This window comes from Anomaloglossus baeobatrachus, chromosome 6 (genome assembly GCF_048569485.1).
Source record: "Anomaloglossus baeobatrachus isolate aAnoBae1 chromosome 6, aAnoBae1.hap1, whole genome shotgun sequence".
NCBI lineage: Eukaryota > Metazoa > Chordata > Amphibia > Anura > Aromobatidae > Anomaloglossus > Anomaloglossus baeobatrachus.
This window is the reverse complement of record NC_134358.1, coordinates 164,084,342-164,098,467: the sequence shown is the minus strand read 5'-3', so window position 1 is coordinate 164,098,467 and position 14,126 is coordinate 164,084,342. Positions and strand designations below refer to the sequence as shown.

The 14,126-nt window shown below is 42.6% G+C and overlaps 1 protein-coding gene across 2 annotated transcripts in view; it reads left to right on the top strand.

The window, feature by feature from the left end:
* The first annotated feature begins 257 nt into the window (after positions 1-257).
* Positions 258-14,126, top strand: part of RBBP8 (RB binding protein 8, endonuclease) — a 146,551-nt gene continuing 132,682 nt past the window's right edge. The window contains exon 1 of one of the 2 annotated variants that reach the window (XM_075314458.1): positions 258-377. The gene's annotated coding sequence lies outside the window, so the exon portion shown is untranslated. The remainder of the gene's footprint in view (positions 378-14,126) is intronic. The other variant, XM_075314456.1, reaches the window with a different exon arrangement.

The following is a 14,126-nucleotide window of genomic DNA, read 5'->3' as shown; positions in this document are numbered from 1 at the left end:
TCTCTCCCCATTTGTTGGGAGTTGACGAGGGAATGAATCATTCACAGAGGTGGATGGAGCTTAGTGGTGCTGAGCCACAGCATGTTGCCCTAGCCTTTGATGCAGACTGGTTGAACTTGTTTCTAGATGACTGAGGAACCGGTTTGACTAGCTTCCCATGCCAGCAAATTCTGGTATCATTCCATGTTACACAGAATGTAAAAACCGGCCCAGCGAGTTGAATGAAAGGCATATTAGGATATCCTTTGCACATTGTATATATCCGAGGTATATCTTCACACACATTCACACCAGCAGGAGTTGTCCCAGGATGGTCCAGGATCCATCCCACCTAGAGTACCTTACCTAAGAGACAAGCTGCTCAACATACTAAACAGGTATGTGTATTAATGATGGCTTTGTGTTTCTTTTTTTGCTATAATTTTATACATTTGGATTTTTGTAATTTTTCATTTTGGGTGAATGCTCTCCAGATTAGTCTACAATTATAAGACAACTACTAGATAATACTTTGCAGAAACAGAAAAGTTGAGCCTTTATGACTTTTATACTAATCTAATATTACCGTATCGTCTATAAGAGTATTACAACAAAATATTAATTCTACAAAGTTACATGCAATGAGTTATGTCCAGTGAACAATTAAATAAAATCTTATTTTGCTCATATGACGACTGAGGAACAATGCAGCCTTACTAACTAATAGGGAGCACAGCAAATAAGACAGGTCCACAGCTGGGTAACTTATTAACCCCAGGACTCTCGTACTATGCCTGAGATGAACTACATAGAAAGGAATGAAGACAGGTTTTATCATGCTTATGTGTCCTGGAACATTCTTTTGTATAGGAAAAAATGGAATTTGCATATCATGTTTACATTTTAGAAATATATAGATTTCCCAATGACAGCTTTCTATCTATCCTTTCATAAGCTGCCATGTGAGAATGAAATCAGGAGAAATACAGATCTTCTATAGATGACGCAAGTATAGATAATAACCAGTATTGCTAATTGTACTATATAGTATTAAGAATAAAATTAAGGCATTTTCTTCTTTTTTGTTTTGTTTTTTTTAATTGTAATAAAAAGTCTTCATTAATTGCAATTTTACTAAACATAGTTTAATATGATGTATATCATTTTAGTATATAAAATATTAGACTGGTAATCTTGATACAGCTTTACATTTTTAGCATTCAACATATTATAAAGTAATATATGCAATATATTGTAGATGGGAAATATGATATAAAAGAACAATATGCATATTATTTTTTTACATACTGCACTTACATTTTCCATCTGTGAATAAAATGACGAGTAATTATACAGGTTAATATGATGGCATACAGTAAGTTCTTAAAAAAAAAAGGAATCTATTCTTTAAGTTGTACAAAGTATTTGGCATCAAATAAAATGTATAGAAGTGATTAATACTGCATTCCCATTAAACACAATTTGCCCAAAGAGCAACTAGAGGTACCCTAATTAAAGATCATTACAATTTAACTTTTATTATTATCCAAATGACCAAGTCTAAAAATGGCAAAGAGAGGCGAAAGACAAATCATTTCTAAGGCGGTAAGACAAACAGCCACGGACCGAAGCTCACTATATTGTATATCAATTTCTCCCTACTCTGCCTATTTAAAATCATTCAGCTAATAGCCTCCCCAACATGTTTCACCATGGCTGGCTTCATCAGGGTTCATCATTAAGGGTATGTGCCCACAATCAGGACTCACTGCATCTTGGATGCAGTGAGTCCTGACGTGCGGGTCCATGAGTCTCCTCCGCAGGAGAACGCAAGAGACCGCAGCTGCTTGTATCCACGATCAAGGTTTAGGTGGCTTCAGTCTCTCGCTTGTGTTCTCCCTAAGGAGGACGTATGCGAATCCGAAGCAAGCAATTGACATGCTGTGGTCTGGAAAGACGCACAGCAGGTCAGTGTTTGCTACGGGAAAAACAAGCACAGTGGGCACAGGATTTCTAGAAATCCCATCCACTATACTTGGGCTGTACAACGCAAAGTTTTGAACGCACGCACTCTAACAGGATATTAGTCTTCTATTGTTACTGTTTTGTTCCTAGTGTTTGAAAGAAACTTTTCTTCCTATATACTAAAAGTTAAAACCTGTTCTCACATTCCCTAATAGCTTAGTGTATTATTAGGTTGTTTTTACCAGGTGAAAGGTCAATGGTTCAAATTGAGGAGCATCCATTAAGAATTTCCCAAGAAAAGACAATTAGCATCATGCAGCTCTTCGATAGCACTGTAGTTTGTTGGCCGTGAAAATTGACAAACTGTATGAAAAATACAAAATAAAGTCCATCTAGCCATTCCTAAGCCAAGAGGTGGACATCCAGGCAAAATATCAAAGGCAGTAAGTCGGCTCATAACAAGGTCTAACAGTTCTTGCGAGGCAAACACGGCAGTGGAGGTGGCTCTTATGCTTCATAATAGTGAGACCACAGACATCTATGCAAGTACCATGCGATGCACATTACACAAGTCTGGAATGGTGGCCCGAAAAAAGGTGAAGACGCCTCGACTTCAATATCATCATAAGAAGCATTGGGTTGAGTTTGCAAAGAAGTACAAAAAGTGGACAGTAGAAGATTGGAAACAGGTGATTTGAAGCGATGAGACATAAGTCAATATGCAAGGCTCTGATGGGTGAAAATGGGTCTGGAAGAAACAAAGAAAAAGGGGCTAACGGATCTAACGGAATAAGAAATTGAAGGAACTGTCAAGTTCAGTGAAGCAAGGCTGATGATATGGTACTATTTCACAGCCAAAAGCGTTAGATACTTGAATAGGATCTCTATACTGAGCTATATGTGAATATCCTAGAAGACAAGTTACTTTGTACACTCGAGTACTATGGGTAGTAAAACGGCGATGTAATGTTCCAGCAGGACAATGGCATGAAGTAAATGTTGAGACTGGTGAAGAAATGGTTCAGTGACGATTAAGTATGGGTGCTGGATTAGGTCCCACAGTCCCCAGACCTCAATTCAATCAAACACTTGTGGGTAGAGTTGAATAAAAAGCTGTATATACCCAAGTGAGTTCACCAATCCACCAACATTTGGAACATGTAGAAGAGATCAGGGATCAGATTTTGGTCAAGACATGCTTGAATCTGATAGAGAACATACCTAGAAGGATTCAGGCAGTGTTGAAAGCCAAAGGTGAATTTACAAAATACTAACATAATAAAAATTACAATTTAGATTTTTAGGAGCAAAACAGTAACAATGCTGTGACATGACAAAAATCTGCATAAATAATCATATGCTAAATAGTAGTAAATAGTACTATAAATTATGCATGAGATAGCCAAGATGATTATCTATAAAATAAAGGTAGTCTCACACTGAAAGCTGTAGTGAACAGTGGGACATGGAGCCTGAAAGTCAAACGTTCAAAACATTGTTACCCTTTTGTCTGTCAGTGTATATTACTTAGCAAGTTTATTTTATTACTGTTTTCCAATATATTCTAAAGGAGAACCTTAGCTGTTTGCGATCTTTGAATAAACTGTCCAGAAAAATATGTTAGTAACCGTGATAATAATAGCCAGTTTTTTACCCACACAGATTTTTAAGGACTCATGCACATTACACATCGGTTGAATTTGCCATTGTAGACAGGTTTGTCATACAATATAATGTGAATAGTGGCCCTGACTTTACCCCAATAGATGTTGGGAGATTTACAGATCTGACATATCCGATTTCGGATTGTAGATCTTTTTGTTCTCAAACTGCTGACATCAGATATCTTTCCCATAGAGAGCACACGAGTGTATGGCGGGGTGAGTATTCCTATGTATGATAGAGTCAGGGAAGATAGCTGTCTGTGTAACAACTGGTCAAACCATCGTATGACTGACATCTTTCTAAAGTGTGTGTAGGGTGGGTGACTTTTCCCCTTTAAATTAATTGATGCTTTGGGCACTTATATTTCCAAGTTGGAAACTCAACGCCAAAGACATTTGTTGATTAAAAGTTGACCCCTTGGACTATCCAGGCATATCAGAATTAGTGTTATTATATTTAACTTGTGCTGATTCAATGTGATTTATGTGGGATTTTAGTTGTCTGTTGTAATAAACTCTTTCCATAAATTATGCATTTACGACATCTGTCATAGTAACTGTATATTTTGTTTTCACTAGACATGACCATACACAGGAGAGGTGCAAAATTCATAGGTTAAATTTTAACTTACCTATTTAACTATTCAGAAATAGTGTTAATATATTCAACTTGTGGTCTCTGAATCAATGTGATCTAAGTAAGATTTTAATGACTAGTGCAGTAAGCTCTGTCCATAAATATGCATTTACGTCTGTCGTAGTAACTGTATATTTTGTTTTCACCAGCTGGGACTATATATAGGAGCGGTGCAAATTGCATATGTTAAATATTAACCTAAATTACTTAAAGCTGCATCTGCTCTTTACTGTCACACAAAGCTCACATTTTTATAAAGCATTTAACTCAAATGAATGCCTACTGTATATTTGGTCAGAACAATAGTAGGCGCCTTTAATACAGTATCTTCTATGTTGGGGACACTGCATCGCTCCATGTATTTTGTTCACAGTTCTATGGGAGTCCTACAGAGCTGATATTCAGGCATTGTGGAATGGGGAGCTAATTTATTATTGCTGTCTAATGTTTATGTGCAAAGTAGAGTAGATGATATCAACTCCTTATCAAGCAAGAACATACTGGTATGCCCTTGGTTGCCTCCGTTGTCAGAGAGCCCGCAGTAATCCTCGCATATGTCTACCGATCTAATCAGCAGACATGTACGGCTAACAGGCGCGGGTGGATCAGAGATCAAACCCAGCCTGTTAACCCCTTAGATCCTGCTGTCAAACGCTGACTGTGCGATTTAAAGGGCTGTGGCGGGGATTACGCCATTCCCCGCCACCATCGGCAGCGACGGACGCAGACACGGTGTGCCATGGTGTTGCCATGGTAGTGCGGGGTCAGCTGATGACCCCTGACACTATCATGACACACTTCCTGTGAGAGCTGACAGAGCGCCGAAACTCACTGGAACACAGGCATTACTCTGATCAGCCCAAGTGATTGGACACTGCAGTCATAACGTCCCCTAGGGGGACTAGTAAAATCAATAAAAAAATGTAAAAAAAGGTTTTAAAAAATTTGAAAAAAAAACTCAACATAAAATCAACCCCCATTTTGCCCTATTGAAAATAAAAAATACCCCCCCCCCACAGATTTGGTATTGCTGTGTACAGAAATGCTCGATCTATCAAACTATAAAATCAATTAATCTGATCGGTGCATGGTGTGTCGAGAAAAAAAATTCCAAACGACAAAATTACGATTTTTGGTTGCCACAACATTGCATTAAAATGCAATAACAGGTGATAACAACAGCGCATCTACATAAAAATGGTACAATTAAAAATGCCAGCTCAAGACACAAAAAGTAAGTCATCACTGAGCTTCAGATCCCAAAAAAATAAGAACGCTATGAGTCTCGGAATATGGCGACAAAGCGCTATTCTTTTTTGGACAAACCTGAATTTTTTTCACCACTTAGATAAAACTAAAAGTACACATATTTTGATATCTACGAACTCATACCGATCTGAGGCATCAAACTGACATGTACCATATAATGAACATGGTGAATATAAAAAAAACATAGTGCAATTTCACTATTTCCCCACATTTCAATTTTTTCCCCAATTTCTAGTATTGTATATGGTAAAATGAATGGTGTCATTCAAAAGTACAACTCGTACTACAAAAAATAAGCCGTAATATAGTAATATTTACAGAAAAATATTAAAGTTATGGCTCTCGGAAGAATGGCAGGAAAAAATGAAAAAAGGAAAATCGCCCTAAGGGTGAAGGGGTTAAAATGAATCAGATTGATCACAGGTGTCAAAGGAAAGCTATGACGTTCAGAAACTCTATTCACCTGCATATATGGTGGTAATCTTCAGTTAAATAGTGTTTAGACCATACCAGTCTGCCTTACTTGATCAGTGGCTGCAGGGAGAAAATGACGTTATAGTCTTCCAGCAGCCACTCTCTTCCAGTCATAAGAGCAGTGCAGGGACCTGTTACATTCACCAGTCCCTGCACATGAGTTTGCTGTCTTCATTACCCAGAACATTGATTGACAGCCTGCTATGCACATATGCTGCACACACACACTGCAGAGCTGGTTGTCATTGTTTCGGGAATTAATTACAGACGCCTTCACTGTGTAGTGACTAGGGAACGTAACTTCTCCCTGCAACACCCCTATGACTGACGTATTGGAACAGCAACTCGCTTCCAGTCAGGCATGGTTTACACACTTTTTACCTACAGATTAGCACTATATCTGCAGGTAAATCACATGTTTGGTAGTGACAGATTCACTTTAATGCTTGTTAAATTTGGTGCATATTTAGACTGTTTAGTTTACACAATCGATTAGTTAGCTTACATTTGTCAACTAAGTGATGCCAGATTTTTTTTTTTCTTTAAATTCATATTATGAAAACTGTTGCACAACAATAATACATGTATTCTAAAAGACTTGGGGTTCATTCAGACGACCACTTGTCCAGTTTAGCTCCTGTTTTTTTGCAGACCTACTGACGGGACCATTTTTTCAATGTCTTTTGTGTAGGATTGGATGGCACACGGAAGCACTTCCGTGTGCATCCGATCCTACAGAAATACAGATCGGATACCGTATATTCGTTCTGTTATTATGGAACATGTCCTATTATGTTCCGTAATACCGACCGTGACTCCATACAAGTCAATGGGTCCGCAAAATCCAAGGAAGCCACACGGAAGCACTTCCGTGTGACTTCCGTCGGGTGCCCCTGCAGTCTGTGTCTTGCTCCCGCACCAGCCCTGCAGCTGCCTGCACTGCAGCATGTCAGCATCTGCCCGCACTGCAGCGTGTCAGCATCTGCCCGCACTGCAACATGTCAACATCTGCCCGCACTGCAGCGTGTCAGCATCTGCCCGCACTGCAGCGTGTCAGCATCTGCCCGCACTGCAACATGTCAGCATCTGCCCGCACTGCAGCGTGTCAGCATCTGCCCGCACTGCAGCGTGTCAGCATCTGCCCGCACTGCAACATGTCAACATCTGCCCGCACTGCAGCGTGTCAGCATCTGCCCGCACAGCAGTGTCAGCAGATATCCGCACAAAAGTGTCAGCAGATGCCCGCACTGCAGTGTGCGGGCAGCCGCGGGGATGATGAGCATTGCTGTCAGGAGGTTAGTAAGGTTCATTACCTGCGGTGATGAAGTCCTGCACTCCTGACGTCAGAGCTTGTCACTGACTAATATGCCCGCCGCATTCTCAGATCACGTCTCGTGGGCGGCGGTGAGACTGTGACTAGCGGTGATATCACGGGCCGTTCGCGATACCTCGTTTGTGAACGCAGCGGTCATTAATCTCATTGACCAGCGTTGATGTTAGGAGTGGAGCGGCTTCCATCACCGCAGGTAATGTACCTAGCTAACCCCCTGAAGCCAGCATTGGTCATGCCCTGCAGTGACCTGGGCTGACATAATTATGTTAGCTCAGGTGACTGCACTGCTCTCCCAGTTAATGGGGAACATTCTGTCCTTCATTGACTGGGATACTGAGTATGGATCGTCGTGGGACCCCCTTATTGGATTACGCCGGACCCGGATTTGTTTTTTCTTTCCAATAAATTGGTGAAAGAGGGAATGTGTTGGGGAGGGTTTTTTCAAACAAAAATGTGTTTGTTGTCTATTATTTTTTATTACTGACTGGGCTAGTGATGTCGAGGTATCTGACACCGTGACATCACTAACCTCTGGGCTTGATGCCAGGTGACATTACACATCTGGCATCAACCCCATATATGACCCCATTTGCCACTACACCATGGCAACGGGATGAGCCGGGTAAAGTCCCGAGACTGTCGCATCTAATGGATGCGGCAATTCCGGCCGGCTGCTGGCTGATATTTTTACGCTGGGGGGCTCCCAATGACGTGGGTCTCCCCACCCTGAGAATACCAGCCAGCAGCTGTGAGGCTTTATCTTGGCTTTTATCAAAATTGGGGGGGGGGGGCGCACGTCGTTTTTCTAAATTATTTACTGAACTGTACGATATAGACTGGCAGCTGTGATTGGTTGCAGTCAGACAGCTGTCACTCAGCATGGGGGCGGGTCTGACTGTACCCAATCACAGACGGAGGAGGAGTGAATATGTATGAGTCTACTAAGCGGCCGGCTCAGGAAGATTGAAGAGCTGCTGCGGGAGCAGTGTGATAGCCATGCCAGTGATCGATTAGTATGTAGCGCATGCTCCTACCCCTTTGGCCCAGATTCTGTTCCCCCCCATGGACTTTATATGGGGACCAGCATCTGGCCAGATACCCTGGACTGCATGTAACTCTCCTTCTGTTTTTTAGCATCCGCAAAAAAAAACAGAAGTCATACCGTATACGGAACAGAACGGGTCGGATGCGGTTGTCACACGGATGCCACACGGATGCATCCGTGACAAAACAGGACCATTTTTTGTGGACCACAAAAACGGAACGGTCATGTGAATGTAGCCTAACTCAGAAGTATGAAAATAAAGTACAACAATATGCATGGTTCTTCAAAAGGCATATATAAAGGAGTTGCTCATGTACAAGTATCATTGCATAGTATGATATTAGCAAGTCAAGTAAAACCTAGTTTGTGTTGAAGAAGCATGGGAATAATATACATGTGACTCTTCTATCATCAGACCTCAAGTACAAACTCAGAACTTAAACTATTCATATCTAACAATAACAATAAAACCTTTTCCTAACCAGTAGAAGATTCCCACCTACACTGATGAGCAGAAGGGTAATGATGATTTCAACTTTTTATTTTCCGGCTTCATATCTCACCATCCACTACAGCTTTGAGCTTAAGACTACTTTCATTTTATAGACAACTATCTTGGCTATCTCATATATAAATTTGAGTTTCAACTATTTAGCAGACGATTAGTTATGCAGATTATTGTCAAGTCACTGCAATGTTACTGTTTTGCTTCTGGTGTTTGAAAAATATTTTTCTTCTTATATACTACAAATTACAACCTGTTCTGATATTCTCTAATAGCTCAGTGTGTTATTAGGTTGATTCTCAAGCGAAAGGTCACTGGTTCAAATTGAGGAGCAGCCATGAAGATTTCCCAAGAAAAGTGAAACAACACCATCCAGCTCATTGATAGCGGTCTCTCAGAAAATTGCCAAATTGAGTGAGTGCTGTAACAGTTTCAAGAATATGACATGAAGTCCGTCCATCTATTCAAAATCCAAGAGATGAACGGCGAGGCAAAATATCGGAGTGAACAAGTCTGCTCATCAGAAGGTCTATCAATTATTGTGCGACAAACACGGCAGTGGAAGTGGCTAGTATGCTTTGTAATAGTGAGATCACAGACGGCCATGCAAGCACCGTGTGACACACATTACACAAGTCATGAGATGAAAGTTAATACACTAGATTCTGATGGGTACAAATGGGTCTAGAAGAAACAAGAGAAAAAGGGGCTAACAGATTGAGAAATTGAAGAAACTGTCAAGTTCAGTGGAGGAAGCATTATGATATGGGGTTGTTTTACGTGCCAAAGATGTTGGACAGTTGACCAGGATAAATGGTGGTCTCAGTGCTGAGCTATACAAGACGAGTTACTTTGGACACTTGAGTACTATTGGATGAGAAGGATGACATATGGTGTTCCTGCAGGATAACAACCCGAAGCATACGTCAAGATTGGTGAAGAAACAGTTCAATGACAATGTAGAGGTGCCAGATTGGTCCCCACAGTCCCTTTACCTCAACTCAAGTATTTGTGGGTATGGTTGAAGAAAAAGCTATACACATATCCAAGTTAGTCGACCAGTATGCACCAACATCGGCAACGTCTAGAAGAGACCTGGGATCAGATTTCGGTTGAGACATGCTTGAATTTGATTGAGAGCATGCCCAGAAGGACTCATGCAGTTTTAAAAGCCAAAGGTGGATTTAAACAATACAAAAGAATAATAAAAATTAAAATTTACATTTTAGGAGCCAAACATTAACAATACAGTGACATGATAATGTACCGCCCCGCGGGCTCGGGCGGCTGCCGAGCCGCTCGGATCCGTGCTCGTACGGTGGGTGGCTTGAGCTCTTCCACGGATCCGGGGGGTCACGTCGCTCTGAAAGGGGGTTGGCGCTACATGCAGGGACTTCGGTGGGGAGTTCCACGGCCGGGTCGCGGTGGTTTATAGGGGATTTAAGTACGTGACGCCACCCACGGGTTGTGGTGAATAGATGAACACCACCGCTGCCGTTGACTAGGCCTCCCGGAGACGGTGTTGCGCAGCTTGGTGTTGACCCCTCCGTGGGTAGGGGAGTGATGGTTCCGGGGGCCCGAGGGAGGTGCTGAGGCGAGGGGATGGGTGCGAGCTGGGTGCTGGTGCGGTGCAGCGCAGTACGCGGCCCGAAGGCACTGGTGTACTCACTATGATACAACACACCGGAGTCTCTGGTAAACCAAACGGGATGATGAACGGTGCCCGCAGCCGGCTGCAGCTTCCCCTTAACAGGTTGGTGGTTTCCGCCTTTCTCCTGCACCTCTTTAATGTGAATGTTATGACTCCTATGCCTAAGCAATGGTAGTCAACTCCCCGGCTTGCTGTGTGTCGGGAGAGCCCTGTTTGCCCGCAGACGATGGCCCCTTGGGTCTCTATGACTTGGTGGTAGCTTTACCCTAATGGTTGGGCTGTAGTCTTCAGTCGGGTCTTATATGGGAAAGGTCCTAAAGTCCAGTCCTCAATCAGTTGATTCGACTTAGCCTAGTGGTTTCTGGGCTTCGTACTGGGTCTGAGTACCTCTTCGGGTGCTCCGGTTTCCAATCGGCTCCCCGGTTCGGCACCGGCGGGTCACCGCCCGACCCCGGTCCCTACGGTTCAACCGGCTGTAATCCCAGTTCCAGCAGGCGGCCACCACCGCCTGCCTCCTTGCCAGAGATGACTGGGCTCCAACCCAGACACCTGATAGACTATGGCAGGCCTGGTCACAGGTCTGCCCTTGAACTTGACTTCTCTATTCCACTGTTAACCCCTTAACGACCCATGACGTACTGAATACGTCATGGATCGTGTGCCGGTAAGCCCCGCCCCCTGCCGCCGGTCGGCGGCGGCGAGACGCGCACATATCAGCTGTTATCAACAGCTGATATGTGTGCCTGCTAGCCGCGGGTGGAATCGCTTCCACCCGCGGCCATTAACCCCTTACATTTCGCTGCCAAAGTCTTGGCAGCGATATGTATATGGGCGCCGCCATGACAGTGACTTACCCCGCCCCCGCCGGAAGTCACGTGACATGATCACGTGACTTTCGGCGGTTGCCATGGTAGCACAGGGTCATGTGATGACGCCTGTGGCTAACATGAGTCACTTCCTCTCAATGCTGGAATACAGCCGGCATTGAAAGTGAAGCAGCAAATCTGCAGTTCTCAGCTCTGTAGCTGAGATCTGCAGATAGTGCAGAGCGATCGGATTGCTGATCGCAATAGCCCCCTAGGGGGACTAGTAAAATAAAAAAAAAAAAGTAAAAAAAAAAGTTTTAAAAAATTAAAAAAAATAAAAAAACCTAAAAGTTCAAATCACCCCCCTTTCACCCCATTGAAAATTAAAGGGTTAAAAAAATAAAAAATACACACATATTTGGTATCGCCACGTTCAGAAATGCCCGATCTATCAAAATATAAAATCAATGAATCTGATCAGTAAACGGCGTAGCGGCAAAAAAATTCCAAACGCCAAAATTACGTTTTTTGGTCGCCGCAAATTTTGCGCAAAATGCAATAACAGGCGATCAAAACGTAGCATCTGTGCAAAAATGGTACCGTTAAGAACGTCAGGTCGAGACGCAAAAAATAAGCCATCACTGAGCCTCAGATCCTGAAAAATGAGAACGCTACGGGTTTTGGAAAATGGCGCAAAACGTGCGCCACGTTTTTCGGACAAGCTTGTGAATTTTTTTTAACCCCTTAGATACAAGTAAACCTATACATGTTTGGTGTCTATAAACTCGCACCGACCTGAGGCATCATACCCACACATCAGTTTTACCATATAGTGAACACGGTGAATAAAATATCCCAAAAACTATTGTACAATCCCACTTTTTTTGCAATTTTTCCGCACTTGGAATTTTTTTGCTGTTTTCCAGTACACTATATGGTAAACCTTATGGTTTCATTTAAAAATACAACTCGTCCCGCAAAAAACAAGCCCTCATATGGCAAGATTGATGGAAAAATAAAAAAGTTACGCCTCTCGGAAGAAGGGGAGCAAAAAACAAAAACGCAAAAACGGAAAGTGCCCGGGGGCTGAAGGGGTTAAAGCTAATCTCTCGATTAACTGTTTTCTCGCCTCCGGGCCTGTGAACTCCTCGGTGAGGGTAGTCTCACGCACAAAGCTGCAGTGGATGTGAAATATGGAACCTGAAAGTCAAAGGTTGAAAACATTGTTACCATTTTGCTCATCAGTGTAAATCTCCAAACTATATGTAACCTTTAACTGGTAATATAAATAATACCTCAATTGTGAAAGACTGTATGAGACAATAATTTCCATATGTCCCATACCTTATCAAACTTCTGAGGGCATCCTCTATTATGATACACTATTTTCTCATACGTAATTATTGTGTTTACACGTTAGGGGAGAACTACCCATTCATTTTGTAGCTATCAAATTCCTGTCAAGAATTTTTTCTGAAATGTTTCTGTAAGAAAAATGTTTATATGAAGACTCCTCCTCTGGTAATCCAAATAAACATGTGAATAGGGCTATGAGAATTTGCGGGCTTTGTGACTTAAAGGAGTAGTCTGACACCTAAAATGTATTTTCTAACTACTACCTGTACCCCCTAGCCACTTTTGTAATTATTTTTATTATACAATTGGCTACACTTCTCCCCTATCTATCTAATCCCTAAGGGCTAGGACACACGCCAAATAAAACGGACCAAGTGGAATGCGATATTAAAATCGCATTCCACTTAAACCCATGTTACTCTATGGGGCCGTTCCCATCTGCAATTTTTTTTCTCAGCCCTAATTGAACTGAGAAAACAATCGCAGCATGCTGCAGGTGGAATCTCATCCGTTTTCTCTCGTACCCATACAGGTCTATGGGTGTGAGCAAAACATTGCACTGCACTCGCAGGACACCAGAGTGCAGTGCGATAATCACATCAGCTGACAATGGAGGAGATGGGAAATTAGTCCCTCCCCCTCCTCCGCAGCTGTGATCTGATTGCAGGATCACATCACAGTATGACACTCAGCTCACACTTGCAGCAGAGCGGGAGTCGGATGTCATTAGTATTATGCACTTGCAAAAAAAAACAGTAGGAGGGGAATTAAAGTCATTTGATATCTAACATATAATTCTAGTAGGATCCCATCTGGGCCCAGTGCTTACCAGAGGCCATGTTACTCAGGGCCGTACTAATTTCCTTTAGGCTGGTTTCAGACGTCTGTATTTCAGGTACGTGTGACATCTGCTTTTAACACTGATGCCACACGTACCCATGTTATTCTATGCTGTTACTCACACAGCCGTGTTTTCACACGGACCGTATGACCCCTCATGGCCTTGCATGTACACACGGACCGTGTGACCCCTCATGACCCAACATATACACAAGCAGACATGTCAGTTTTTTCTCCGGCAGCATGAGTGTCACATGGTGATGTGATCCGTGTGACATCAGTGTGACACCTACCGGAGAAAACATGGGTCTTTTAAATAAAAAGATTTTCTATATTTACCTGTATCCAGCGCTGCTGTCTTCAGCTCTGCTGCCTCCAGCTCTTGACCCCCGCTCATTATACTCACTGAATATTCAGTGCCCTGTGGAGCTGGAAGCCAGAGAAGCGCTGGGGATTTCAGTGCCAGGGACTGCATCGCCGGGGACAAGTGGGTATACAGCAGTGTGTTTGTTTTCAGTGTATACATGCATGTGCGCTATGTGTGTGCATGTAATCGGTGTATACATGTGTGTCTGCTATGTGTGTATACATATGTGTATATG